The sequence below is a fragment of the Dermacentor variabilis genome, chromosome 6, assembly GCF_050947875.1.
Source record: "Dermacentor variabilis isolate Ectoservices chromosome 6, ASM5094787v1, whole genome shotgun sequence".
Classification (NCBI taxonomy): domain Eukaryota; kingdom Metazoa; phylum Arthropoda; class Arachnida; order Ixodida; family Ixodidae; genus Dermacentor; species Dermacentor variabilis.
Window position 1 is genome coordinate 98,463,864 of NC_134573.1, and position 27,526 is coordinate 98,491,389.

Sequence of the window (27,526 nt, forward strand, 5' to 3'; positions counted from 1 at the left end):
AAGATGAAGGGCCAAATGTTTGCGATTAGATCTTACCGCAATAATTTACACATGGACAGTGAAGATTACGTTTAATCTATGTGTATCAATGAATGGGCAGTTATTGACAAAGACGAGATATATTGGAAATAGTGTGGGAATGAGTTAAACCAATTACATTGCATTTCGGCAATGCCTTTTCACACTTGGGTTAATTGCTTACGGCATTCGGAAATTTCATCCGACCATGGCACTTTTACCTATAGGCCGCTGGTTCCCTTCTAGACCATTTGTTGCTAAATGTAGACGCAGTTACGGTCATTGTACCGCTCCCTGCGTTTCAGTACTGTTTTATAGTGCGCACAATTTTTGGCGTCAATGTCATTCCCAGTGCACCAGTATATTGAGTGCCGCAACTTTGTTTACATAGGCACGTATGCCCACAGCTCTTAGTTCACTTAAACATATATGCTGTATTATTCACTACAAAGCGCTTAATTTGAGATCATTGCAAGAACGCGCGTATATTTACGCATATGATCAGCGTTACACGGCCCCTATACGCGGCGAACTGCGACCGGAATAGAGGGTGCGTATATATATTTATATGATAATTCCAGCTCTCGGTAGAAGGCTAGCTCTCACATTTTGTACGTATCTTCATAATGCGTGCAGTTTTCGTGTTCAATAAAAATATTCTTAGATGAAATTTTGTGAGTACGAGCGCTCATTCAGACAGCCTAAATTTCCTCGCAACAACACGGATGTTCGAATAACAAAAATACGTAATTCTGTCTGTTTCGTGCAAAACAGCATAAAGCCGCTCTATTATTACAGTGAAGTGTCCGTAAAGCTTAAAACAGAGAGCACTTTCCGTATATTAACGGGAGCGCTTGCCGTATTTTTGAAATGTTGCATACTTTCCGTATTTTTACCAGCAATTCTTCCCTATAATGACAGAGATCATCCGTATAATGACGGAAATTTTTTACAGTGAAAGTCAGCGAAGTGTGTGCCGTCATTCTTAGCCTTCGTCGTTCGCGCTGTACGAGGTTTTTACTGTAAATAATGACCTACCCTGTTAGCTTTAGTTCTAGTACGGTAGACCTTTTTCCTTCGTCTGTTTTTTGTTCTCCAGCGATTCCTAGCATTTTGGTGAGTCTTATTGCCCTTGCTCTATGACGAGCTTTTCATTCGCCTACTGCATCAGTGTCATGATCCTGCCTCTGGAAGTGGCAGCTTTTCGTACCTGGTTCGAACCATTTTGTAGACATGGCGTGAGCATTTCTAACATTCTGCAATTTGAATGGCAATTCCAACCGTGCTTCTACCACAACGTCCTTTTTCTTCAAATTCATTGTTCTGGTAGACCGTCTGCAGCAAATAATAGGTGGTATGAGTTGTTTGCTATCGTCGACACAACTGCTCGATTTTTATGGCAGCATGCGTTTCTGCAACCACGTGTCATTACTCCAATGAAGTAACCACCACTGAGGAACAGTGTGCACATTTTTGGTGATGGGACTCTTGGTGAGTCCAAGAGTCCCAAGAGTCTTGGGACTCTTGGACTGGTGAAGGGATATTGGGCTTTAGACCAAAGTACGCTGTGAAACGCCTTAGACCAAAGTACGGTGTTTAAACATGAAAGTTGCGGCATAAGCTTTTCACCTTTGTCAGGAAACTTGCAGGACGTGCTCGGAAGCCCATTCTGAAAGGTGTGTTGCAGATGGTGTAGATGTTTTGCCCCGTTGTAAGTTATCTATAAGGTATTGCCGACCAGATTAGGTGCATCTTACCTGAAAGCGCAATCTTTCTCTTTTACCTTCCGAAAAGAAGCTGGTTTGCCTGCGTTGCCCTTGGGTGATTTTATTTCTAACGCCACCTTTGTCATGATTTCAGCTCCAAAACGTGATGATAGTGTTTTCCTTGCTAACGTAAAATCAAGCGCCAAAGATACATTGCAGTGCCCATAGCCTTGAAAACCTAACTAGAATAATAGAAAAAAGAAAGGGGGGGGGGGTGCGCCCGCTCAGTCACGGCGTCAGGCTGATGAAAGACGCTGTTTTCAGTGCCGCCCAATTATTTTTTTGCTACCTATTATTTCTGCCATCGGCTGAAAAAAATCGGCAAAAGGCGCGCGTCAATTTGGTTTCCTTAGCTTGGAAAAAGCTGCCAAAACTCGGTAAACGCGTGAATGCAAGTACATCTCATCGGAGTCTTCGCTCTGTTAAAGACCAAAGGCGTTTTGTGTCATGCGCCGCAGCCATGGTTTACCAGACTTCCCTGTCATGTAGCGGTAAATGTCACTGAGAAACCGGCAGATGCTTCAACTAGCGCTTGTTGGAGCACCATAACTGTCGCGATTGCGGCTGCGTGCCCTTCTTTGAACTTGCTAAAAATTTTTTCAAGACACGGCTTGCAGATCAGGCGAGAAGTCAGGGCCCCTGATTTCAACAACAAAGAAATGGGCAGCTTGTGCGTTAGTTCCCCTTATATCGCGCTGACAACTGGTGAATTAATGTATCTGAACAGACTGCAGTAGTAATGTGCGTTTTTGTTGAAGAATGAGTGTCTGCTTAGTACGAATGAATTGCTGTGAGGGCCCCCTTCTGTGCTCTTCTCATTTCATTTTCCGCGCATGTACCATATAACGTATATATTGATATAACTTGTCTACGCCATTAAACAGTGTTGCAAGTCAGCGTCGTGTGTCCTCTCACTTAGTCCTCGTTCTTTGCGCTGTGCGTGGTTTTAATATTGATCCAGAGGTGGAGTTATTCTTGGGCTCCTGCGGCGATCTGAAGGTCGGCGACTACAGTGTAATCATCTGCGGCGTTGATGTTCGGCAGCACGGCGTCAGTCATCGACGCCTGTTTCTTTCTGGAGGGCAGCATGAACACAGTCATCTGCGATAATATTTATTACAGTGGCATGTTGTAAGCGGAAGTTGCCTCACGTCTTTTGTTTATTATTGACTTAGAGTACTAACATGTCGGCGCGATATTTATTAGAGCGCACCACGAGAGCATTTTTCTGATGGTGATAAGAGGTGTCCTACTATTCTAGGCTTCTTCTGGCAATCCCCGCATTAAAACCCGTTCCACAGTCCATGATGAGAAATTATTCGGCACTATGTCTTATCAGAATGGCCAGGACAAAAAGTTCGATATTTTGGCAGCACGGCCAGCGGACAGGGTTTTCGTTTCGGCTTAATGACGTAATAATGCGACTGGAAGCTAGATGTCAAGAGTTGCAGTTCTATAGATGAATTATTTTGCGACCTTCATTATGCTGCGACAACATTTACCAGACGTAGTTCTGGGCGTGGACATCGTAAGCCAACACGGCACAGTGTTTGATCTAATGCCCAAGTCGATAACGCTGTTCACAGGTTAAGCGATACCGCCGGATAGGACTCCCAGTCACCATCCATTGAGCGTACTTAAAGATGAAGTTAGTATCCCGCCTCGCGTCAGTACCATTAAATCCGCCAGTGTCAAAGCAACCGAAGACACGGAAGGGCATCGCGGAAAGCGACAAATACCTGCTGCTCGGCCCTGAATTTGCCGTTGTGAGACGACCATTCAGTTGTATAATGGAAAAAATTACGCAATGGTGACACACTTCAGTTTCAGTTTCAGTTTATTGTTCTTTCAATAAGAAATAAATTATTAGCTAATTGTTATTTACATATTAAACAAGTAATATTTCTTTATATTCTGAAACCAAGTGCCTTCGAATCAGCCGCTTAGCATGAAGGTGATGTTAAGGCGCTTAAAAGACGTGGGCGATAGTGAAAGATGCGAGACACACAGCATTTTACCTATCGTCTGCGTCTTTTGAGCGTATTTACATCAATCTCGTGTTAGAGCAACTCGCCCAACTAGGTGCACTGTCAAGCCGCTTAGTGAACCAGGCAATCATTCGGCTATACGCCAAATATCTAAACAAAACAGTGGATTGTCAGAGGGTAGGGCATGCAAATCGTCTCGGGCGCAATTCGGACGGCCGTAGTTGCCCTATAATTGTCAAATTAACATGTTTATAAACAAATAAAATATTCTATTGACACGTGTACATGCTTACCTTTCCCGGGTGACCACGTTTCACCGCTTAACAAATGTTATCACGCCGCGCAGGACGCGCCTGCATGTATAGGAAGTTTCTGGAATGTTATCGATTGTTCCATCCGCTGTCTGTCACCGAAACTTGTGTAATCTGATTGCATGTATGCGCGAAGCGAATACTGAAGAACTTTGTGGAAGACACGCGGGTCACATCAATTAGTTTGGAACATTGGACGATTGGGATGTATAAAAGCCGACGCGCTTGACCCGTTGATCAGATTTTCGGCGATCGCCAACCGTGTTCGTCGCTATCGTTGTGCTATAAGTGTAGCCTGCGTTTGTGGGCACAAGTTCGCCCAAGAAAAGTTAGATTTGTCTTTCACTGGAATGCTACTGTGTTCTTTAACGTCACCACCACGTGACACTATTTAACTGTCGCAAGCTGGAAGGCACTAACGATAGCATTGGTGATTCTCTTGTGCCCTACAGAAAGCCAAAAAAATCTCGCTTTTACTAGGAGCAAATGAGTCAGTCTTGCTACGCTGTCAAGCGTTCTTCATACGATCAACAAATTATGTTCATGATGAAATTAGAGATAATTTAACAGAGGTGTCCTGTATCAATCTCGACCATAGACTGCTAATACAGTTAGTGGAAACTGCCTCTCGTCCTAAAGTTTCCTTGCCCGCAATTCACACAAACGTACGAGAGTTTCTCCCTAAACGTGACGTCGGGTATAATCTATAGTCCTTACTTCTCTATGTAACGTACTGAACTTACCGAAACCTCGCTAACAGCTGATGCACCCTGCACCAAAGTGGCCGGTTACCGTATCTTCCGCAACAGTTGCGACCACTCGAGAAGCTAAAAATAAACCATAAATGTATGATACCAGGCTAGTGCGTGTTAATCTTGTTAAATACCACGAAATATAACACAGAAAGGAAGAAGCGCGGGACTACGGAAAGCGCGCCTTAGTATTGCCTTTTGCCGTCATTGGTCTCTATTCACGTGTTTAACCGGACGGAAATGCAACTGCGGTGGTGTACTTATCGTCGTGAAATATAGTGTGCGTTGTTCTGCAGTTGACAGCCGAAATAACTTTAAACACTATAGATGGTATTACGCACCAACCGGCACACAATCTTATTTGGTCTGTGTTACTGCCCCCTTCACCATGAATGGATACACGCTTCGCAGTTGAGACTAACAGAATTGTGTATCAAATTATGAGGAAATGTACTAACGCGTAGATTTTTCAGCTTAGTGGCTTCGATTTCTCTCGTATCAGCTCGCACAGTAATACACTTTCCTCTCTTTATAAAGCCGTTAACCATTTCATCAATTTTTCATTAAAATTCAATTTAAACCATAGATTATCGACATCAACAAGCAACACGCAAGGAACTTCTAGTGTCTCACGCCTAATGCTACCAATCCTAATTGTTTTTCCTCTATGTTTAATCTCCGTGAAATTACCGACCAACAACTCATACACGCCGCTTTCACATTGTTCCTGCCTAAACGTGATACTTAAATCTAATAAATCAAACCACTCTGTATGATGAACACAACTACGAAGGCATCAACAATGGACATGCCTCCTGCTACCCTTCCTTTTGATCTAACGCCCGCATTCGTTCTGTTCAGTTGACATTGTCGGTATTTCAGGAAAAAAATATTGAGCTACAAGCTAACCCCATTCCGATTGTCCCCACCGAGCTAACAGGGAAAAACCTTTGAGCACAACAGAATTATGAAGGTTAGAGGCAAAAGGTACGACCCTTTTGCCTCTAAAAAATATAAACTTGACCAGTGTCCTTCGGATAACATTACGACGCGGAGCTTACGCATCACTCCCATATTATCTGCAAAAACCCGTCGTTGATTTATGACACGTCGTCTTATGTCGTAATAGCAATCCCAAAAAATTTTACCAATTTTAAACGCCACGAGATTAAACACTATTATCATCACCCACTAATACAGCTTAGCAATCTCTGAACAAGCAACTGGAGGGAGGAAAGAGAAAAGTACAAGGCAGGGAGGTTGACCAGAATAACGTCAGGTTGGCTACCCTACACCAGGGGAATGGGAAAGGGTAAAACAAAGATCACAGGGACAGAGAGGAGGGAAGGAAAGAAGGAAATTGCGGCGAGTTCGCTGACGCGTGTGGTCTTACAGAAATTGCATTAATAGTCACAGATGGTCGCACAAACCCGTCGTCCTTAAGAAACACAAAAGCGCCTTCACCGCTTTATGGGCCGACGGGCGATGGGGGCGGTGTTCCAGCAGCACCTGCTAAGAAAGCGGCCGATTGTAAGCAAGTGGCTAGGCAGTTAACGTTGGGTCTTTCTCGATGTTTACCATAAAACCTGATGCTCCCCTACTATACACCAACCACGGTCTTAAAATATTCTACGTTACCTCTTGAAGTTCAGCGAGCATTACATCAAAGTTTCAACTGTTGAACGAAAATCACCATCGGGATTACACCACAACAATTCTCATCTACTAAAAATATATAAAGTAGGTGTGTACAGCCCCTTTCCGGTAAATCTTACTGCAGGGTTACCTTCCTGCAGCATCCCGTCGACTTCTGGAAGAAGGAAAAGTTGTCCCAGTCTACAAAATCGGTAATAAAACTCACCTCTCAACTACCGAAAAATCTGTCTAACTAGCATACCCTGCATGATAATGGAGCACGTTCATCATCATCATAATCATCATCAGCCTATTTTTATGTTCCCTTTAATACGAAGGCCTCTCCCAGAGATGTCTAATTACCCTCTCCTGCGCAAGCTGACATCAACTCGCGCCTGCAAATTGCTTAATTTCATCATCCCACTTAATTATCGTCCGTCTTCTACTGCACTTCCCTTCCCTTAGTACCCAGTCCCTAAATCTGATGGCCCACTCGTTATCTTTCCTAGGCATTGCATGGCCTGCCAACTATATTCTTTCTCTTAATGTCAACTAGAATATCGGCTGTACCCGTTTGTTCTCTGATCCCACACCACTCTATTCCTATCCCTTAACTTCACGCCTGCCGTTATTTCCACGTTATTTACGGTCAAATAATACATTTCCTTATCTTCAAACTATTCTTTCCACCCATGTCATTATCATCATCATCAGCAGCAGCCTATTTTATGTCCTCTCCAGGACGAATGCCTCTCCCTACGATCTCCAATTAGCCCTGTCTTGTCTAACAAGCGCCCGCGAATTTCCTAATTTCATCGCTCCACCTAGCCTTCTGCCTTCCTCTACTGCGTTTCCCTTCTCTCGGTAGCCATTCTTTAACCATAATCGTCCAACGGTTGTCTAATGTATGCAGTATACATGACCTGCCCAGCTCCGTTTTTTTCGATCATTATCAATTAGAATATAGGTTATACCTGTTTGCTCACTGATCTAAACAGTTCTCTGTCTCTTAACGCTACGCGTAGCATTCTTCGTTCCATCGCTCTTTGGGCGGCCCTTAACTTGTTCTGAAGCTTCTTTGTCAGCCTCCAAGTCTCTGCCCCATATGTCAGCACCGGTAAAATGCACTTATTGTACTTATTCCTTTTCAGTGATAATGGCAAGCTTCCCTTCGGGAGCTGACAACGTCGGCCGTATGCGTATCCAACCCATTTTTAGATTTCCTTCTCATGATCAGTGTTTCTTGTGATGTCTTGACCTAAGTAAACGTACTCCTTCACCTACTCTAGAGGCTGACTGGTGATCCTGAATTATTGTTCTCTTGCCCGGCTATTCATCATTATCTTTGTCTTCTGCATATTAATCTTCAACCACACTCTCATGCTCTCCCTCTTAAGGTCCTCTATGATGTGTAACTCATCTGCAGTGTTGCTTAATATATTAATGTTGTAACGGATACGAAAGTAGGTAAAAAGAAAGAAGAGTAGACGATGAGAGCAAAGCGTTTGAGAAGCCGGACTGCGTTACAATCACGCTACGGTCCTCGTCCATCTCCTGTAAATGAAACCATTTCTTCACAACTTTTCGTAACAGTTGTGGTGGAAGGTGCGGGGTAACCGACACCCGAAGACGGACGCTAAACCACAAGTTCTTCAATGTAGCCGTCACCTTGCTGGACTCCCACTGAATCCACCGGAGTCGAATATGACCCACGACGCAGACGAACAACGGCCCTTTCCGAATGTTGCCCTCACCAGTTCCGTTCAGAAACTCAGAGATGCGCGTCCCTTCGCCGGAAGATCGGACGAAGACGTCGAGGAATGGCTCATCCCTTATCAACGGGTGAGTGCCGCCAACAAGTGGAACAGCGCTTCTGAGCTTCAGAACGTCGTGTTTTTTTTTTCTAACGGATACTGCGTTGGTGTGGTTCGACAATCACGAGGAAACGTTCATAACATGGGGCAGATTAGTTTCGGAGATCAAAGAGCGATCCGGCGACTCCGCGACGAAAAAGAAAATGGCAGAACAGATGCTACTGCAACGCGCGCAAGTGCCAGGCGAAATCTGCACGATTTACGTTGAGCCAGTAAAGAACTTAGTGGGATGGTGGACTCTAGAATGTCTGAGGAAGACAAAGTCGGGCACATCCTAAAAGGTATTGCCGAAGATGTTTGTATTTTCCTCATTGGAAAAGGCTTTGCGATAACTTATGGTACATGGAAGTGGAAAACATAAACTTATGAAGGCAATGCGCCGTGTGGTGGCGAAGAGGACACCTACCCTTGGCAAATACCCTTGAGTGGGTATGTGCGAAAGGGCCCTCATCATCATCATCGACACCTATTTTGAGCGTCGACAGTGGCTCCTCGAAAAGCGTGGCGCGAGAGAGTGTGGCCCGTGGCGTGAACAGTGCGCGAGGTTCGGCGTTCGAGGGAAAAGAGATTCCTCGCTGGGCGTCCGGCCCATAATAGCTACCGCCGCCCGCATCACTGCGTGCGCACCCGAATGAATGCTGCCACCAGCTGAGAGGCTACCTCGACCAGTTCTGCCGCTGGGCAACTGGTCCAGGTGGGCTGGCGGTCCTCCCATGTAATCCCATGGCGACCCTCCCATGTATTACAACTGCGGTTAGACCATATCGCTCGGTATTGTGACCAACGCCGTCAATCACGAAGGACACCACTGATGTTCTCACCCCGCGGAACCGGTACTTCATATGACTTGCGGACGACTGATTTGCTTCCAATAGACCGCTTCTCGCACGCGACCAGATGCAGCAATTCGCCTGCATCTGAGCGAAGTTTGACGCCACCAAATAACCGTCCCCGTCCCTCTCCATCCGCTCGGCGCTGTTCTTCCTCACCGCCACCGGGAAACTAGCATCCGCGGCATATGGAGGTGATGTCGCTGGACAGTGCACGAGATACCTCTGCTTGTTATGACGCTCAAAAACAAAGTGAATGTGTCAATTGACGGAATACCGACCATGGTGTTAGATGATACTGAGCCGGCTGTGTCTGTGATGAGCCTCGCTTTCAAAAACCGTCTATGCCACAAACTTATGTTTTCTCAGAACGACAGTATTACCCTTTGTGGAGTAGGCGGCGAATGGCTTCATCCCCTTAGTGTTTGTGCTGTGAGTGTTTTGTTGCCTGGGAAAGTGTCGGAATTCCTAGTTCTTTCTCGTTCTTCGCACGATGTTATTCTTTGTATCGCTTTTCTCGAACAATGCGGCGCTTCCGTGGTCTGTGATTGTGACGAAATATCGGTGAACAAGTTTATATCAGCACATTCCGAACAAAGCCGGCGCGGCGAACACAGGGAGACAGACACACTCAGTGTTCTTCATGAAGATATTGCCCCATCGTGGTGCTTGACGGCCGTTCGTGTATCTGCAGCTGCTGTTGACGCTGATTGTGTTGATCTTGCACTTAGGCCTCTCCGCATAAACTATGCTACAAACAATATACGTGTGCCCTGCTCTGTTGTGTGCAGGAAGAAAGTAGCCGCCATATTATGGGCGCTGAACTTTTCAGCCACGCCGGTTGTCCTTCTTCGTAGTATGAAAATCGCTCTCTTCGATGAAGCCCCATGTAACTCAATAGCGGCACTAACTGCGGACGTCTCTACAGCTTGCTCTCCTTGCGATAATCGCCATTCTGAAGAGCTAATGCTTGGCATGATCAGCATGGTTTTCTTTACATCCGAATGGCAAGCACTGGTACAGGTACTTGCCAGGCATGAGGCTGTATTCGACTTCACGCATGGTGATGCACCCCTTCATTTATCGTCGTCCCGCGCTCATCACAAAATAGATACCGGCTCAGCGCGCCCTATCCGCCAGAAGCGCTACCGAGTACCATCATTCGAGCGCAAAGTTATTGCAGAGAAAGCAAGGAGATGAAGAGCAAAGGTCTCGTTCAAGAGCCGTCTTGTCCATGGGCAGCCCTAGTAATCCTGGTCGGAAGAAAAGATGGCTCCTGGAGTTTCTTCGTGGATTACGGACGTCTAAACGCACTGACAAACAAGGATGTGTCTCCGCTACCGCGAATCGATAACGTCAATGATTGCTTACACGATGATTCTTACTTCTCAACACTTGATTTGCAATCGGGGTATTTGCAAGTACCTATGGGTCCCACCGACAAGAAAAAGACCGCTTTCGTGGCTCCAGATGGCCTACTGGCATTTAATGTTATGCCTTATGGCCTTTTTAATGCTTCTGCCACCTTCGAAAGATCCATGGACACAGTACTAAATGGTCTAAAGTAGCAGATATGCATGTGTTACCTCGATGATGTTGCAATCCTTGGCCGCACGATTGAAGAACATAACGAATGCCCCAGCTTTGTTCTCTACTGCATCGAGAAAGCTGGACTGGTTCTAAACTAAAAAAAATGTCGGTTCGGCGAACGTCAAACAATGGTCCTGGGAAACTTCGTTGATAAGGATGGCGTCGGACCCGATCCTCGTAAGATTAAAGTGGCGAGATCCTTCAAGCCACCGCAGTCAGCACGAGAACCTCGCTCATTTATTCGTCTATGGTCGCATTTTCGTCGTTTTGTTCTCCGGTTTGCCCACATCGTTTACCCGTTGAAAATCATTTTGCGACAAGATGCTGCCTTCAAATGCACACCAGAGCATGACGCTTCATTGTCTCAACTGAAGTTTATACTAACGTCAGCATCCCTCTTCCATCATTTCGAGCCTTCCACATAGGAGCGGTGCTTGTAAAACGTCACAGTGGCGCAGAACATGTCGCATATTCCAGCCGTTGCCTGAGCAAATTTGTATGCAATTATATGGTTACGGAACAGGATTGCGTGGCAGCTATTTTTACTGTACAGAAGTTTCGCTGTTATCTTTACGGCAGACCATTCAAGATTATCACCTACTACCCTTCTTTATGCTGGGTGGTCTGTGTGCGTGATCCTTCTGGTCGCCTCCCCCGTTGGGCGCAGTGCCTCCAGGAATACGACTTTGTAGTATCATACATGAGTGGTCACGCTGGTGAGTGCGACTGCGAGTGAGTGCCAGTGAGTGTGAGCGAAGTGAGTGCGAGTGTGAATGCGTGCAAGTGAGTGTTAGCGGAGGTGAGTGCGAGTGAGTGTCAGTGAATGTGAGTGAATGTGAGTGCCAGTTTGGGCGAATGATAGTGAGTGGAGGTGCGTGCGAGAGCGATTGAGTGCCAGCTAGAGTGAGTGAAGGTGAGTGCGAGCGTGAGTGGACACTTGTGAGTGTGAGTGGAGGTGAGCGTGAACGTGAGTGAGAGTGGGGACTGAAAAAATTATGGTGAGTGAGTGTGAATGAGTATTCTCCCACACTGCTGACCTATGTGCAAGAGACATGATTCTGTGGACGGCTGGGCGCGGCTCGGTAGTTCTTTCTTAGCGGTGCTCTTCCACCCGGTGGGACAGCCGAATAAGTCCCACTGCTTCTGTTTGCGCGTATTGCGGTCGTTAAGCTCTTACTCGTGGTAGGCCTATCACGCTTTCGCTGTGCCTTGTAGGTAGAAGACCAAGTTAGCCAACATTATCGTCGGACCCCGTTTGTTGTGGGCACTTACACGCTCATACGTGGCGATCAAGTCTTGCATGTCGAGGTTGTCTGTGCCGGAGAACTTTCCTAGATCTTGCGACTGAACCAGCACAACCGTCAAGGTTGTCGGCTTAGATGTGGGTCGTGTCATGTCGGGTACTGTTTCGTCCGTCATCTTGTCCAGTCCGAGGTTACGGCCACTGTGGAGCTCCGTTGTTTCACGCGGGTACCCCGCCCCTCTCACCAATTTGTTACGTTGCAGAAGTAAAATAAAAAGTTGTACTTGCAATATCTACAAGAGAGACAAGGATGCATAAACAAGATGCATACACATAAAAAAACACACACATATTCATTCATTCATTCATTCATTCATTCATTCATGTCTGTGTGTACATATGCGTGTGATTGCGTGTGTGTCTTTACTGCTACTGACAGTCAACAAATACGGACCAACTTCAGTTCCGATTCGCTTCTCGAAGAGGCAGGACGTGTCTCATGTGTGCTCCTGAACAACACTTTGCAATGCGGTGAACGTGGTTTAAATCACGGATGCGAGATGACAAAGATGTGCGACGTAATGATAAATATTTTCTGTCACCATTTAGCGCTAAATCTCGACGGAAATTTTCCCCTTTGACACACCTAATGTTAACGCATTAAAAAATGTTGCTATGCTGAAAGCGTAAGTATGATTTTCAAGCAAGATGAAATGCTGCCAAGAAAAAATAGCATCACATGAGAAGCATCTACTTTCTTTCGACATCGGTTTTGTTGACGCGGACGCCTTCAGGCATGCTAGGAAGGACTTGCCTTACTTTATTTGCGGTGAAATTATTATACCGATCATTGTGTTAGTTCTCTCAAGAATACATGGCTAAGTTTCTTTGTGCGTTTACGTTTTTGCAGAATATTATGGCTGGGCGCCCTTTTGAGCATACTGTGCCCTGCCCTAAAAAGAAACTACAGAATTTGCTCCACCAACGACGAAAAAAAGTTCGAGTGGAGGATATCGAGGATGATGCAAGCAACGGGCTGCTATAAGTTCAGAAATTGGATGCGTTCACCTAAGGACAAACTTAGAGGGCTTCTGGCTACCTATTGTTTTCAGTGAAAACAATATATTAGGCCGGCTAGTGTCTATGTTGAAAGGGATCAAAGGGCGCTATAAGGTAAAACTATTCCAAACTTTTCTATTGCGATTCTGCTATCAGCCCTCCACGATTGGTCAAACACTTTTTTCGACCACGCCCACTTCATCTGTCTGTCACGCGACGTCACGAAAACCGCGATAACTCCCCATCTGATATGATGTGTACACTGTTGCGTACTCCAGGGTAGCGTACCGTACTGCTGCCGAGAAGTAGCGGCGCCTGCCTATCGAAGCTCGACCGACATTATTTATTGGGTAGCGTGGCGTTGTCGGCGGGCTGCAGGCATCCGGTAGATCATGGAGACCAAGCAGGGGCGCGACAATTTGCTAGTGCGAAACTTGCACTGTTTATTCAAAGGTAGTTTAAAGAAAATAAGAACAGCATGAAGTATGAAGTATCAAGTATGAAGTCTCTTTCCGAGCCCCTTAAATAGGCTCTCTGCAAGTGTGGGCGGGATCTTGCTTCCGTCGATGGCACGTGACAGGCACGGAGAGATGGCCCCTCCTCCTGCAATACCGAGCACGGGTAGGAGAAGTCGATCCTCTTTTCGACGAATCCGGGGAGAAGGTCGGGTGAATGACCTCTCCGGTGCCGTGGGGTGCGGCCAAGAGAAGGTGAAGGAGATGAGGTAAGCACACACGATGCCACGACCATGAGAGAAGGGGAAGGGGATGAGGTCGCCCGTGGGCTCCGGCTCAGGCGGTAGGGTGAATGACCTCTCCGGCGCCGCGGCGTCCGGCCAAGAGAAGGTGAAGGGGATGAGGTCGCCCATGGGCTCCGGCTCAGGAGTAGGGTGAATGACCTGTCGCCACGTGGTGTCAGACGCCAACACTAACAGCATCTCCGGCGGGGGAGGAAGATCCCGACGTGTAGGGGCCAGCAGCCGCTGTACGAGGGATCGGCGTTTCGGTATCAGGATTCCCCGTAGAGGTCACGAACCCGTCGTTTGTAGCAGGTAGATTCCGGAGAGTGCTCATCCGTCCTCGTGGCGCTCTTGTGACTTTTCTCCTTGGTCCGGTCCGGTTAAATTGGACCTTGCAAGCAGGTCTCGCAACTTTCCGTCTCCTGTGTGGGCAAGCAATCACCCCAGAAGAGTGCCGGACCCACAACCACAAAGCAGCGAGCACAAGGCCACTCTCCCCCGAGACACACCCGGCTTTTAACAAAAAAAAAAAGAAAACCCGCTACACCTTTCCCATTTCCTACGCGCGTACTCCCCCCCCTTAACACTAAAAACAGCCATTTCTGCAAAGCGTTAAGACGTGGTTATTAAAATCAGCTAACAATCGGCTTGACTTCGGAAAAACATATGAATTCATGAAAAAAATGCCACGGAAACCCGGATCAGCATGAGGCTTTCGATACTCTAGGGGCAACTACTTAAACCGTCGGCAGTGCCGTTAAGCTTACCCTTCTTGTAGCGAATATCGAAGGTTTACTGTTGAAGAGAAAAGCTCCAGCGCAAAAGACGACCGTTTTTCGTAGACATGGACTGCAGCAATGTGAGGGCACAGTGGTCTGTCTCTATGGTGAATCTTGAGCCAGCGATATAGCAAGCTAGCTTCTGTACCGTCCAAACTACGCAAGCGCATTCCTTTTCTGATGCACTGTATGCTTCCTCACGAACTGAAAGCTTTCTACTGGCGTGCAGTACAGGATGTTCGTTCTCGTCATCTCTCTTTTGACAGAGCACCTTCCCCATACCGCAGTCACTGGCATCACACTGAAGAATGAATGGCTTAGAGTAGTCGGGCGCGTTCAACACTGGCTGACTCGTTAGTGCGTTCTTCAGCATACTAAAAGCCTTTTCTTTCGCGTCATCCCACTTTACCGTTTGTGGTTCTGTTTTTCTGAGAGCATCCGTTAAAGGACTCGCAATCTCGGAATACCGCGGAATATATCTTTGGTAATAACCCGCCAAGCCAAGGAATGATCTGATGTCCCGCTTGGTGCGTGGTTGCGGGAAGTTGTCTATCGCGGTCAGTTTAACCTCGGAAGGCCGACGATGGCCTTGCCCTATTACATGAGCTAGATAAGCTACCTCCGCGCGCCCTAATTGGCATTTGGGAGCCTTAACAGTTAAGTTGGCCTCTCGTAGCCGACACAACACGGTTCGCAGGTGTTGCATATGTTGCGCCCATGATGAAGAAAAGATAGCTATGTCATCGAGATAGGGAAGTGCAAAGTCCTCCATTCCTCGTAGCACCTGGTCCATAAGGCTAGAGAAGCAATATGGCGCATTGTTCAATCCAAAACACAGGACTTTCGGACGAAAGGTTCGCATCGGGGAAATAAACGCTACAAGCCTGCTTGCCCTCTCGATCAATGGAACCTGCCAATACCCTCTGACTATATCGAGCGTAGAAATGAAATTAGCACTGCTCACCTTCTCAAGCCTTTCCTAGATATGCGGTATTGGATAAGTCTGGTCCTTCGTGATTAAATTGAGCCTGCGGTAGTCGATACATGGCCGCGGCACTTTCCCTGGGACCTCAACCAAGATAAGAGGCGAGGTATAATCACTCTCTCCTGGCTCGATTACACCTCGCACTAACATCTTGTTTATTTCAGCGGTCATGACTTCACGTTGGCGAGGCGAAACGCGATAAGCTTTCGAACGAACTGGGTCCGACGAGGTTAACTCGATGTCGTGAACGATCGCACTTGTCCTGCCCGGTGTGTCCGAAAATGCGTCTTTAAATTCAAACACGAGTTCCCTCAGCTCGGCCATTTGATTGGGATTCAACTCCGCCTGTTCTACTAACTTAACAATGGTCTCGTCAATGTCTTTTGTCTCCTTCGCTGCTGCTAACTCTGGAAAGTCGACAGGCATTTCCGCAGATTGGTTATTCAACGAAGGTTTCTCGATCATCTGCTTTTCCCCAACTTCAAAGCGTCGCGTGCCAGCCGTCCTGTCATAGTAATGCTCAGCATTGTTTTGTGCTTTACGCATTTCCTGCTCAGCAATCATTGTGGCAGGGCTTACGTTTAACAACTTTCTCCTACATTCTGGCTCTCGCGACATTTTAGGCTCCGTTGCTTTCCTGGTTTTTTCATTAGCTGGCGTACTTTCCGCCTCATCCCCTATAGGGCTATCCTGTTCAGTACTAGTTGACCAATCAGGTGTCAAACCGGTTTCTTTCACCACTGGTGGTGAAAGAAACCTGCTTTGGCCGCGAGCTCTTTTGCCTTGGAACGAGTTAGGGCTTGCACTATTCCCTGACTAAACCCGATTCCCTTGCTTCGTAGCAAATCCTCTGATTTGTTAGAAAACAAATATGGATACTGCGGCGGGAGATGTGCCGAGACGGCGGCTTCAGTGTCCAGTACTCCGAAAGGGTCTTCAATACGAATTTTGGCCACCGAGAGACGAACACTGGAGGCCTCTACGGCTTGCGTTATCGAAGCACATTCCCCCGTGAACTGGCCTGCATCTACGTACGACGGATGCACTACGTCCATCGTGGCTGCCGAGTCGCGAAGCACTCTACACGGTTTGCCGTTTACCACGAGGTCTCGAATGTACGGTTCTATCAAGTTCAGATTTTCTGCGTTACTACTTAGTGACATCAACACTCGTTTGGGATTTCTGCACCCCACGGAGATATGCATCGTTTGCTGGCAGTTGTAGCAAACTACTGGTTTCTTTGCCTCGAAAGCCTTTTTCTTTTGCTTTTCTGCCCTCTGTTCGGGTGACTTCCTTTCTCCTTCACTGTCCTCGTCACTACTTTTCCCTGGATCTGATCTTTCCATTGTTTTATACCGACTCGACTTTGACCACCATTTTGGCTTGTCAGGTCTGCATTTCCCTGAACTTTCGCCTGAATGATTCAGCTGATAATCTATACTTTTAAGCAGATTTGCTTTCACTTCATCGAAGACCTCTGCTTCTTTCCCCATGCGGGCGATAATATCAGCTATCTCACGTGGCAGTAACGTAAGCAAGCGTTGCGGCCACGTGTTTCTCGCGAATTTTGTCTTCTCACACGTGCGCTCAAACTGCACCAGAAAAAGACCTATGTCCCCTCCTACTGCGTAGGGTGCCATCAAGTCTGTCATTCTGCGCACGCTTTCACGTGCCTCTGTGCTAGGTCTTTCGCTATTTTGCGCTATCAGAAGCTCAATCTCTAGGCGCTTCATTTCGAGGTCGCGCTCTTCTTTGGCCTCACGCGCGGCTCGCTCTCCTTTGGCCTCACGTGCTGTCCGCTCGCGCTCCTCTTTTTCCTCTAGGCGCTTACGCTCTTCTTTGGCCTCACGTGCTGCCCGCTCGCGCTCCTCTTTTTCCTCTAGGCGCTTACGCTCTTCTTCTTTCTCTTCAATGCTCTCGAGGCATTCCGTCCGTTCCTCGTCGTCTGCCCCGGTCGCTTCGATCGCCTCAATGATCTCCGGCTTTCTCTTTGATTCGGCAATTTGGAGGCCCAACTCTTTGGCCAAGCTCAACAATTCCCGCTTCTTTAGTGCCTTCAAGTTCATGGCTGCCCTTAGTGCTGCTAAACCTTCACTGTATACAACCTTGACGTACTCAAACTTCCGTCAACGGTTTAAAAAAAATCACTGCTGTGTACTTTCCAAAAAATACGTAAAAGCCAAGTGATATCTCAGTGAAGAAAAGCCGTGCACTCACCACATGCAGTCATGATCCCGACACCTTCCTTCCGAACGCTGTTGCCAGGACTAAGAGGCTACGACCTTGTAGTTGTCGTCCAAGTTGGGGTCTCCAGGATTCCGTATCCCAATCGCTGACAGCCAGTTTGTTGCATACTCCAGGGTAGCGTACCGTACTGCTGCCGAGAAGTAGCGGCGCCTGTCTATCGAAGCTCGACCGACATTACTTATTGGGTAGCGTGGCGTTGTCGGCGGGCTGCAGGCATCCGGTAGATCATGGCGACCAAGCAGGGGCAAGACGATTTGCCCGTGCGAAACTTGCACTGTTTATTCAAAGGTAGTGGAAAGAAAATAAGAAAAGCATTAAGTATGAAGTATCAAGTATGAAGTCTCTTTCGGAGCCCCTTAAATAGGCTCTCTACAAGTGTGGGCGGGATCTTGCTTCCGTCGATGACACGTGCCAGGCACGGAGAGAGAGCCCCTCCTCCTGCAATACCGAGCACGGGGAGGAGCCTTCTCTTCTCTTCACCTTCTCTTGGCCGGCGCCGTGGCGTCCGGCCAAGAGAAGGTGAAGGGGATGAGGTCGCCCGTGGTCTCCCGCTCAGGGGGTAGGGTGAATGACCGGTCGCCACGTGGTGTCAGACGCCGACCCTAACAACACAGTCATTATGCATGATTTGAGAGAAAAACGGAAAACAGTTATTTCTGATTCGACCCATTTTTGCCATTTGCCCTCGGCTATTGGTAAATAGTTTTCGGGCTGCACCCGCTTCACCTGCCTGTCACGCGACGTCGCAAAACCGCACAAACTCACCGCGTTAAAGTGACGTGTACGCGATAAAGATGCATTAATATGCCGAACAAAACTGAATTTTCTTCTGAATAGCCGCAGGCTGCCCCGTTCCGAAAGGAACAAAAGATGGCTGCCGCCGATCGCTGAGACGCTGGCTACTCGCACCTGCCGGAGAGCGTGAGTGTATTTCGGTATAATAAAACTTCTTGCGTGGCCGTGTAACGTTTTCGAGCCCTTTCGGCACGTTTACCACCTCATTCTGCCAACTCTTCATTGGTGAGGGTCAGTTTTAGCGTCTGTCTTAAGCTTCCGTTGCATGCCGCCGTGATTTTCGACAAGCCACCACAAGCTAAGCAAGGGAAAGCCGACCAATCGCAGACGCCGGCACCACCCTCTTCTTCCGGTTATCAATATTCAGTGCACTGGCTCTGCGCCAGTGAATCCCTCTCCACTTGAGCGTTCTCCTCGCTTTTTGTCAGCCAATTAGATACGACAAGCCGCTCAGTGTAGGTAATGTTATTCGTTTTTCAAGCAAACAAAAGTGACCTCCTGTGAAGGAGGAGAGTGTTTGATTGGTCTGTTCAGACAACCCTGCGGGTGACCGCCAGCTGCTTGCGTTGGCGGTTACGCAAATTTGACGTCAGGAGATTGGAATAGAAACATATTGCAATAGTTTTTCGTTATAGGGTCCAAAGTTTGCTTCGGGTGAGGTGACGCAGATTCCCCCACAAAAAAAAAAAAGATTGCAATGTGTAAATGAATGTAACATAACTTTCGCAAAATGTCTTAACTGAGACAAAGTGCTAAATTTCTATTACGGAGTCGCAATGTGTTGCTTAAACTTAGAAGCCGCAAAGTATAGAGTATGTCATTTTGTACACCCCGCCCCCAATAAAAGTTTTACTGTAAATTTATACAACCTTTCCTCCTTTGTTCTTGCCACGCTACAATTTTTTTAGCTCAATATACCCTATTTAAGCAGAAGATATTGCATAGGCTGAAAGTGAGACGTTTAATGCGTCGAAATGTGTGTTTTTATATGCCAGGCGATTTTTAAGGTGCAATGTTTGCTAGTCGATAAAGAGGTTTCTGCACGTTGCCATAGTTAAGTTTCTTTCTCTGTGAAACAAAAACGTACCTGGGAGAAGTAGCTACCGGTCCGTTGTTTGGATCTGTTATGTGGCCTATGATAATATTTATTCAACTATATATATATATATATATACATATATATATATATATATATATATATATATTTATTTATATATATATATATATATATATATATATATATATATATATATATATATATATATATATATATATATATATATATATATATATATATATAACGCAAATCTGACGGCAGGAGATTGTAATAGAAACATATTGGAATAGTTTTTCGTTATAGGGTCCAAAGTTTTGTTCGGATGAGGCGACGCAGATTCCCCCCCCCCCCAAAAAAAAAGATTGCAATGTGTAAATGAATGTACCATAACTTGCCTGGAGGAGTACTTGCCTTGTAACATGCCTGGAGGAGTTGCTTCCCCAGTTCAAACCTGAAGAGCTCGCTGTGCGCGCTTTCGCGTATTTGCTACCTTCAAAGGACCCCAAAAGCAAATACAGAGTCAAGCTAAAGCTATAGATTAGTGCTCTAGAATCTCTAAGGCATCAAGCTTATAGCGAACGGAATTATCGAGAAATCGAGGTAAATGCAAGACAGGATTACAGAGTCCCCCGGAACATTCGAGCCCTTGCCCGATGACCAAAGCACTCTTCAGGTAAATTCTTTCACTAGTACTCAACTACTCATTACAAAAAAACATCCTCGTATTGTATTAAAATATTAAGCAAAATGCCACTTGTCCAGTTCAGTTTCATGCTCAGAAAAAAGAACTCATTGAAATTACCGTTGACGACGACGCAGGCGGTCGAAAGGTTTCGTTTTCCCTCGACTCTGCGCCGCCCACGCTTTAGTACTTTCCTGATCGCGTAGTGCTGCGCTGGTTTGCTGGCTCGTGAAACTCGCGCAAACTACAAGCAGGAGGGAATTCAACTTCCATGTGATGTGGCGAGATGCCCGAACAGTCTATGCCACTTGACCAAAAGGCAGCTGCAGCGGCGAATCCGCCACTCTGTCTTGGCTCGGTGTTGCCGTCAGTGGGGCGGCGTTTTTCTACCCGCTGCAGGAAAGAGCGATAATGGTGTATGCAACGTCGCCACTTCCCCGTACGGGTGGCAGGAGATTGAAATTTTGAAAAAAGGTATTCGGACCCTTCAGATACAACTTTCTCGTAAACTAAGCCTCTTCTTGGCACTAAACAAGCGTTTCTGGGTTTCTGGACCGGTATTTAAACAGTCGACGTCGACTTAGTATTTGCCTTTAGCGTCCTTTTAAGCTACTGTAAAAATAATAGGATACGGGAGCTCTCAAAAACAAGCTGAACTCGTTTCGTGGCAAAGACGAGAGAAAAACGACTCAATGTGTGCTGCATTTCTTTATGGCCACAAAAACGGTAAGCTCGTAATGCAATATGAGCGCAATCTTTATTTTATTATTAAAACTACACATATCGTAGGGATGACCGTACAGGGTAAAAAACAGGATAAAAAAGTCCGCTTAAACACAAGAGTTCAATATCTTTCTGCAGTACCAGATTTATTAGTCTGGCAACGCCAGCGTTATGTAAAATTATTATAATTGGCAAATACATATATCTTCAATGGCCTTTAATCTTTTGATAATTCGGTGTTTACTGCAATTTATCAATAAAGTGATGGGCAATGTTGGTCCCCATCGTTGCGTTACTTCGCAGGAAACTATTCGAAGAATTGCTGGAAACGTTTTGAGCTTTGTTGACGCAACTGAAATGGCTAAACAAAGACATTCATTTCGAAGTCATTTCGAAGTCAGAAGGGCTTGCTAAAAAAGCGAAGTTTGAAAACATTTTAAAAGAATATTGTTAGAGTCGTAAGTCTAAGCTACTTTGGGCCCATACTTCTAAAAGTTTAAAATTCCACAAAATTTTGGGCGGTGTACAACGTTTTAATTTGGAGTGTGTTGTGACTCAGGGTAGCATTTAGGCGACGGATCCTTCGCGCCATATGGATAAGTACGTCTCAGAGTAGGCGTGGAAGGTAATGCGTTTGTTTTACATTGTTTGTATACTGAAACAAGCCATCAGATTCTAGTCGGAGCTCACACACGTCTGCAGACGTCAAGACACCTCAGCACACCTACTGTCTGCGCCAAAGGTCCGCTTTCACCAAAGTTCCTTACACATGGAAATTCTATTACCTTCTTGCGGCCAATCAGAGGGGTCGTATAGTGGGCTGAACTACGCCTCTGATATCCTACCTTCAAAGCAAGGACAAGGAAATCTGGAAATAGATATCGCTCGCGCTCCTTCCAAGAAAGTCATCTACTGCGTTCGTTCCTCTCCGTGATGGTCGATATTTTCTTATTTTTTATTTCACAATACTGCAGGCCATGACAGGCCCAAGCAGGAGTAGGAAATTAAAACATAAATAGTATAAATCGGGATTACAAATGAATATTGCCATTAGCAATCAAACAGAGTTGCATCACTACACATATAATATCTACTTGGTAACAAGAAAAAAGTAAAACTAAAACAACAATTTTTTCAGTGGCGTTTGAAAATCAGCCTCCTCAAAAACGGTTTCAGGAAGAACGTTCTAGTCAGAAATTGTCTGGGAAAAGAAACTGTGTTTAAATGCACTGGTTTTAGCGAATATCGGTTTCAGTTCAGGGTCATGATTTTGTCGAGTCTTTCTGTTGTCTAAGGGTTTTACACATGAAGGTATGGGCATTTTTACATATGAAGGTATGGACGTTTCAACCTGTTTTGCGAGAACACTAACCGAACACACTTTTGACGGACCTGTAATGTTGTAATCCCGTGTTCTTGCATAAGTTTAGTAGGGGAATCACACCTTTTATATTTACCAAAAGTAAGTGTGATTGCTTTTCTTTGCAACATCTCAAGTTTATATATATCCTGCTTAGTTTCGGCGTCCCAAATTACGCAAGCGTATTCTAATTTCGACTTTATGTAACTACTCTACACTAGTAATTTTAACTTCGCTGGAGCTTTGTCCAGTTTCCTTCTTAGGAAACACAACTTCTTAAATACTGATGCACATATATCTGAAACGTTATCTGACCAGGATAATTTCGAGGTAAGTGTAACGTGTAAATACTTATAGCTTGTACCCTTTGCTATTTCTTGGTTACAAATAGTATAGGAATAAAAACTGGGCTGTACTTTACGTGTGACTGTTAGTAAGACTGTTCTTGCACTTTAATTTCCATATCCCATGTTCGACACCACTGCTCAATCTGGAACAATTGGTCCTGCAATACAACGCGCTCACTCTGACACAATATATCATTGTATATAGTACAGTCAACAGCATAACGTTTTATGCACACTGTATCAGACAAAAATTCAATGAGATCATTCACATAAGCTAAGGAAAGGAAGGGTCCCAGTACACTGCCCTGAGGTACGCCAGAAGAAACAGGGAGCATGTCAGACGCGCACTCATTCCATTCACACACTGAAATATCTAAGCAGAGCGCATTGTCAACGTCTCGTTGTTGGTTCTACCAAGGCCACACTGTCAAGTTCAGGAGGTAAGTCTTCACATTCGTTCCCGCTTCCACGAAGGGCGCCGGATGCTGTCGATTCTAAGCTAGTCTTTTTGCTCATTTCTGTCATAATAGAAACATTCTGTTGCGGCAACCAATGGTTCAAAATTTACAACAGAAACATTCTATCGCGAGTAATGAGTTCGCAAATGGCAACAGAAACCTTCTGTCGCAAGGACAATGTCTCCACAGGCGCTTTACTTTCTCTCGCAACTGCATAACTTCTGACGTTGCCACGGTAGCGCTTTCCATCGTAACGCTCAGCTCTTTCAAATATTTGAGTTTCGCATCGATGATGTACCCTGTACGTTCCTCTTATAGCGCTGTATTGATAGGCACTTTCTTCGAATCCGACAATACTGATAGCACTGATACTACTAGTGAGGTCGACGTGGTGAGTGACTTTGATTTGTCGTAATTATACCGTGACGACATGAAAGAAACACTCGGCCCACTGGACTCCTGAAAGTTAGCCGCTGATAGAGTTCACCGCACCTGCGGCCACAACTGGGTGCCCATTTTGTTTTGTGAGATGTGACCAACGGACTTGTGTGGGTTGTTACGCTGACACAATAATTAATCTCCCAGAAGTACCTCATATGCTTTTTCTTTGCGTGCGAACATTTCTGGGCTAGCCCACACAGCTGCGCAAGTATCTCTCTCGCTCGGGTGTCGGTACTGCATCGGCGCTACCGCGATATATTGGTACACTGACTAAATGAATACCTATCCACTAATGTTCCTTTAGCTATTTCTAACTGAACACACAACTTATATGCGTGCTGGAAAGTTTAAACAGCTAGCGACCGCTGTGTAAGTTAGCAGTAACAACTGTTGCGGCGTCGCCGGTAACCGTTCATCATTTCTGCATTTCTTAACTCAAATAGAGGAAAGAAGGAGAAGGCAGGAGATGGAAATTCAAGACGCTGAACAAAACGAAAACAAGCTGAAAGCAGGTGAAACAAGGTGAAATGGACTTGTCTTCTTCAAGTCGATATATGCTGTCCTCGCCGCAGTATATATAGGTGGGGTTCTTCTAAAGGGGAGGGGGCGTAAGGTAGGTGGGTGCGGCTTGAGCGAAGGTGTGTTAGCTGTGAGGTTGTAGAATTGAGAATAAAGGAGTGATGTGCACGAGGCCAGTGACATGGCCTTGTGTCAATCATGTGTGAACGGCCGCGTATCAGCGGGCGTGTCAAAGGCATGCAAAGCAACGCTCTATTACTTGTTTCGTTATTACCTGTCAAAGGCGTGCCCAGTACGACTTTGATGCAGACAGCATAGACAGATATCTGGCTGTTGACGTCATTAAATTGCGAAAGTTCCCCCTACGTTCGGCGTGGCGCTGTAGTAAGATACTCAATTCCGAATTGATGGGTCGTAAGTTAGAATTGGACATGGAAACTTTATAGTTTTTGTTTCTACTTTTTACTTTATTGAACTAACAAATTTATGTAGTCCTCTAAAGTTGTATGTCACTTATTTGAACTACCGACTTCACACAACAGGACGTCAGTCTACAAAACCGACCCAAAATAAGAGAAAACTGAAATTTTCTGTTGTATGTTTCAGCTAGGTTGTCATTGAAATCTAACTGCTAACATCAAAGCTCATGATTCGAGAAGTTGAATTGCCTGGTCATCTTGCGACAATCGCCAATGCATGTACCGTCTCGTTAAGAAATGTGCCTTTATGCCTTAGCGCAGGAGGCAATTGAATATAAGTTCAATGGTGATGCACTTATCTATGAAGGCTCGGAAATTTGATAGTCACAAAAAGCGAGTGAAAAACTCAGACTCAGTCACGACTTCAACAGAGACTAACAACGGCTTTATTTAGATACTACAATTACAACCTGTAAATTCATGTCAAGGAAGCTGGTTATAAATTCTGAAAGGCGAAAGGAAAATGGCCAATTCAGAATAAAACTGAGCAGACTATTGTAACAATTTTGTTTGTTTTGTGAGCACGCAACACATTTTGTTGACATGCCCCTTGACGTGAACCAAGCAGGTGTCTCGCCGTCTTTTCATACACGCAATACGCACAGTACAAGACACACCGCCGAGAAATAATACCATCCGCGTGCAACCTCACTTGCACTGCGATGGTGTCCAGCGGCTGTATCATAATATTTCGGTCCGCAAAGGAGTCTCTGTTCTTCGTAATCTAGTTGTATATCAGGACCTATGTGCACATGAATGTACCATGGGTTCGACACAATGCACCCGGTTCTTGTTCATCTCTAAAACATCTCTATTATTCTACGTTGCCTATTCGTTTCATTAGAATATGGTAATACCAAAGCTAATGCAGCACCGCAGGTGTTACAAAAAGAATTGCCACAATATTGCCGGCAAGCACATAAATGCTTCCTGGCTTAAAAATTTTCTGGAATGTGCGACAAAATTTCACCTTCTATTGAATGAGCTACGCTCCATACAAGTAAGCAAAAGACTTCCACGTGACCCTCAAAAAGCAGTCGTCTAATCTGCTCTATAGAGCAGATGGTTTGCGTAAAGAGGCTGTGAAAGGGCCGCAAAATGCATTTTGATATTTCATTTAGTTTTCCAGAATAACCGTCGTCATGCATTATTCTTACTCATCAACGTACATCGGAGAAACACTCAAAGGTTTTCAGTACAAAGACAATAGTGACGTACAGTCGATCGCACGAGTGGAAAATAAATCCAGGCCGAAGGAAAAAAAAGTACACTTTTAAGGCCTCGCAATCCACCTCTATATAATTAGCGCAGATAAATTACGTTTTCCACTTGTGCGATGAGAGAGCGTTTTCTGAGTTTGGCAAAGCTGTCACATGTTTTTGTTTTCTCAATGTCATAGACAATGTACTGACGCTGAACCTCACACACTGCACTATATTTGGAAGGTAGACCGCACATTCACGATTAGCTATTTAGGTTTGAACTCCGCAGTCGCGCAGAAATTTCGGCACTTGTAAAAGAAGGTATCCAGCCTTTCCGTTGAAACGTTTTCTTAAAATTAAGGGTGCTTGTTAAACTTTCAAGGAACTTGTCAGACTTATAGGGCAGGCTTTATATGGCAAAGCTTCTAGAGGTGTCTCCACACTGAAGAATTAAGAGATGGGCCTTTACATTTTGCCCTGGGAATTTTCGGATAAGACAATACGCCTCCTATGAGCAACCGCCTCAGCGCTTGACCAAAGATGTCGTTTTATGAGTGCTAGTTGCAAAATGACCGCGGTTATATCTTCAACATTTATTGTCCCTTAAGGACCCCTTTCAGGGTATTACACAGGGGGGGGGGGGGTAAAAATTTATTATTAAACACTATGATCATTATTAGACAATGGTTAACTCATTTTACATCATGACATCTGATACGTACTTGCGTTTAAAAGCAAGTACACGCTTCGTATGTGGAATCTAGGTCAGGTAGAACAACGTTTTCTGTGATTTCGTTTTTGTTTATTTTACGCACAGATGGAGCTTTGCAGAACTTTGCGCACGAGACATGTAGGTACGCAGTTGCCATAGTTTTTATGGCGGTTGTATAGGAGATTATTGGCACCAGCGTGGTGATGCATAAAAGCTAATGGCGTTGACGAACGTTGAAAGACCTGCTTTTTATATGTAGAATGTACTTGCGCCCGATTTGGTAACCTAAACGTTCATTATTATCTGCTGCTGCAACGTATAAATTACTGACTCTTGTTCTTCCGGAACGGGAGACTGCAGCTGTGCTGTGAATTAAAATCTTCTCCATTACCATGCTGGCACTAGGAAGTAAAGTTGCCATCTCTCTTGCGCTGATATTTTTTGCTATCTGTCCGAACGTTCTTACAAATGTACAAGCACTGATCAGAAGATTAGAGACCATTTTTATTTCCCCGGCGGCATTATTTCTTTAAGTTTGTTGTGCGATACGTCACACACCTCCGGTGCTCTTTGTGGAAAACCTGAAGTCGTATAACGTAGGATTATTGCAATCTTCCGGCATCAAATTTAAGTAACCGCTGACTCAGGCATCATGACATGACTCACTGCGTTGTTTGAACAGGCCAATGAGACCCTTTCCTCGTACAGGAGGTCACCTTTCTGTGATTTCAAAGCGAATAGAATTGCCTTAATCGGCAGATTTTTCCTATCTAATTCGCTGCCGAAAAGCGAGAAACATGCAAAAGTGGAGAGGGTTATGGGGGGGGGACTAGCGGAGGGAAAATAGATAACCTAATGAGGAGGGTGGTGCCAGCGTCGGAGATTGGCACGCTTCTTCTTGTTTAGCTCTCGGCGTATGGTAGCAAATCCGGCGG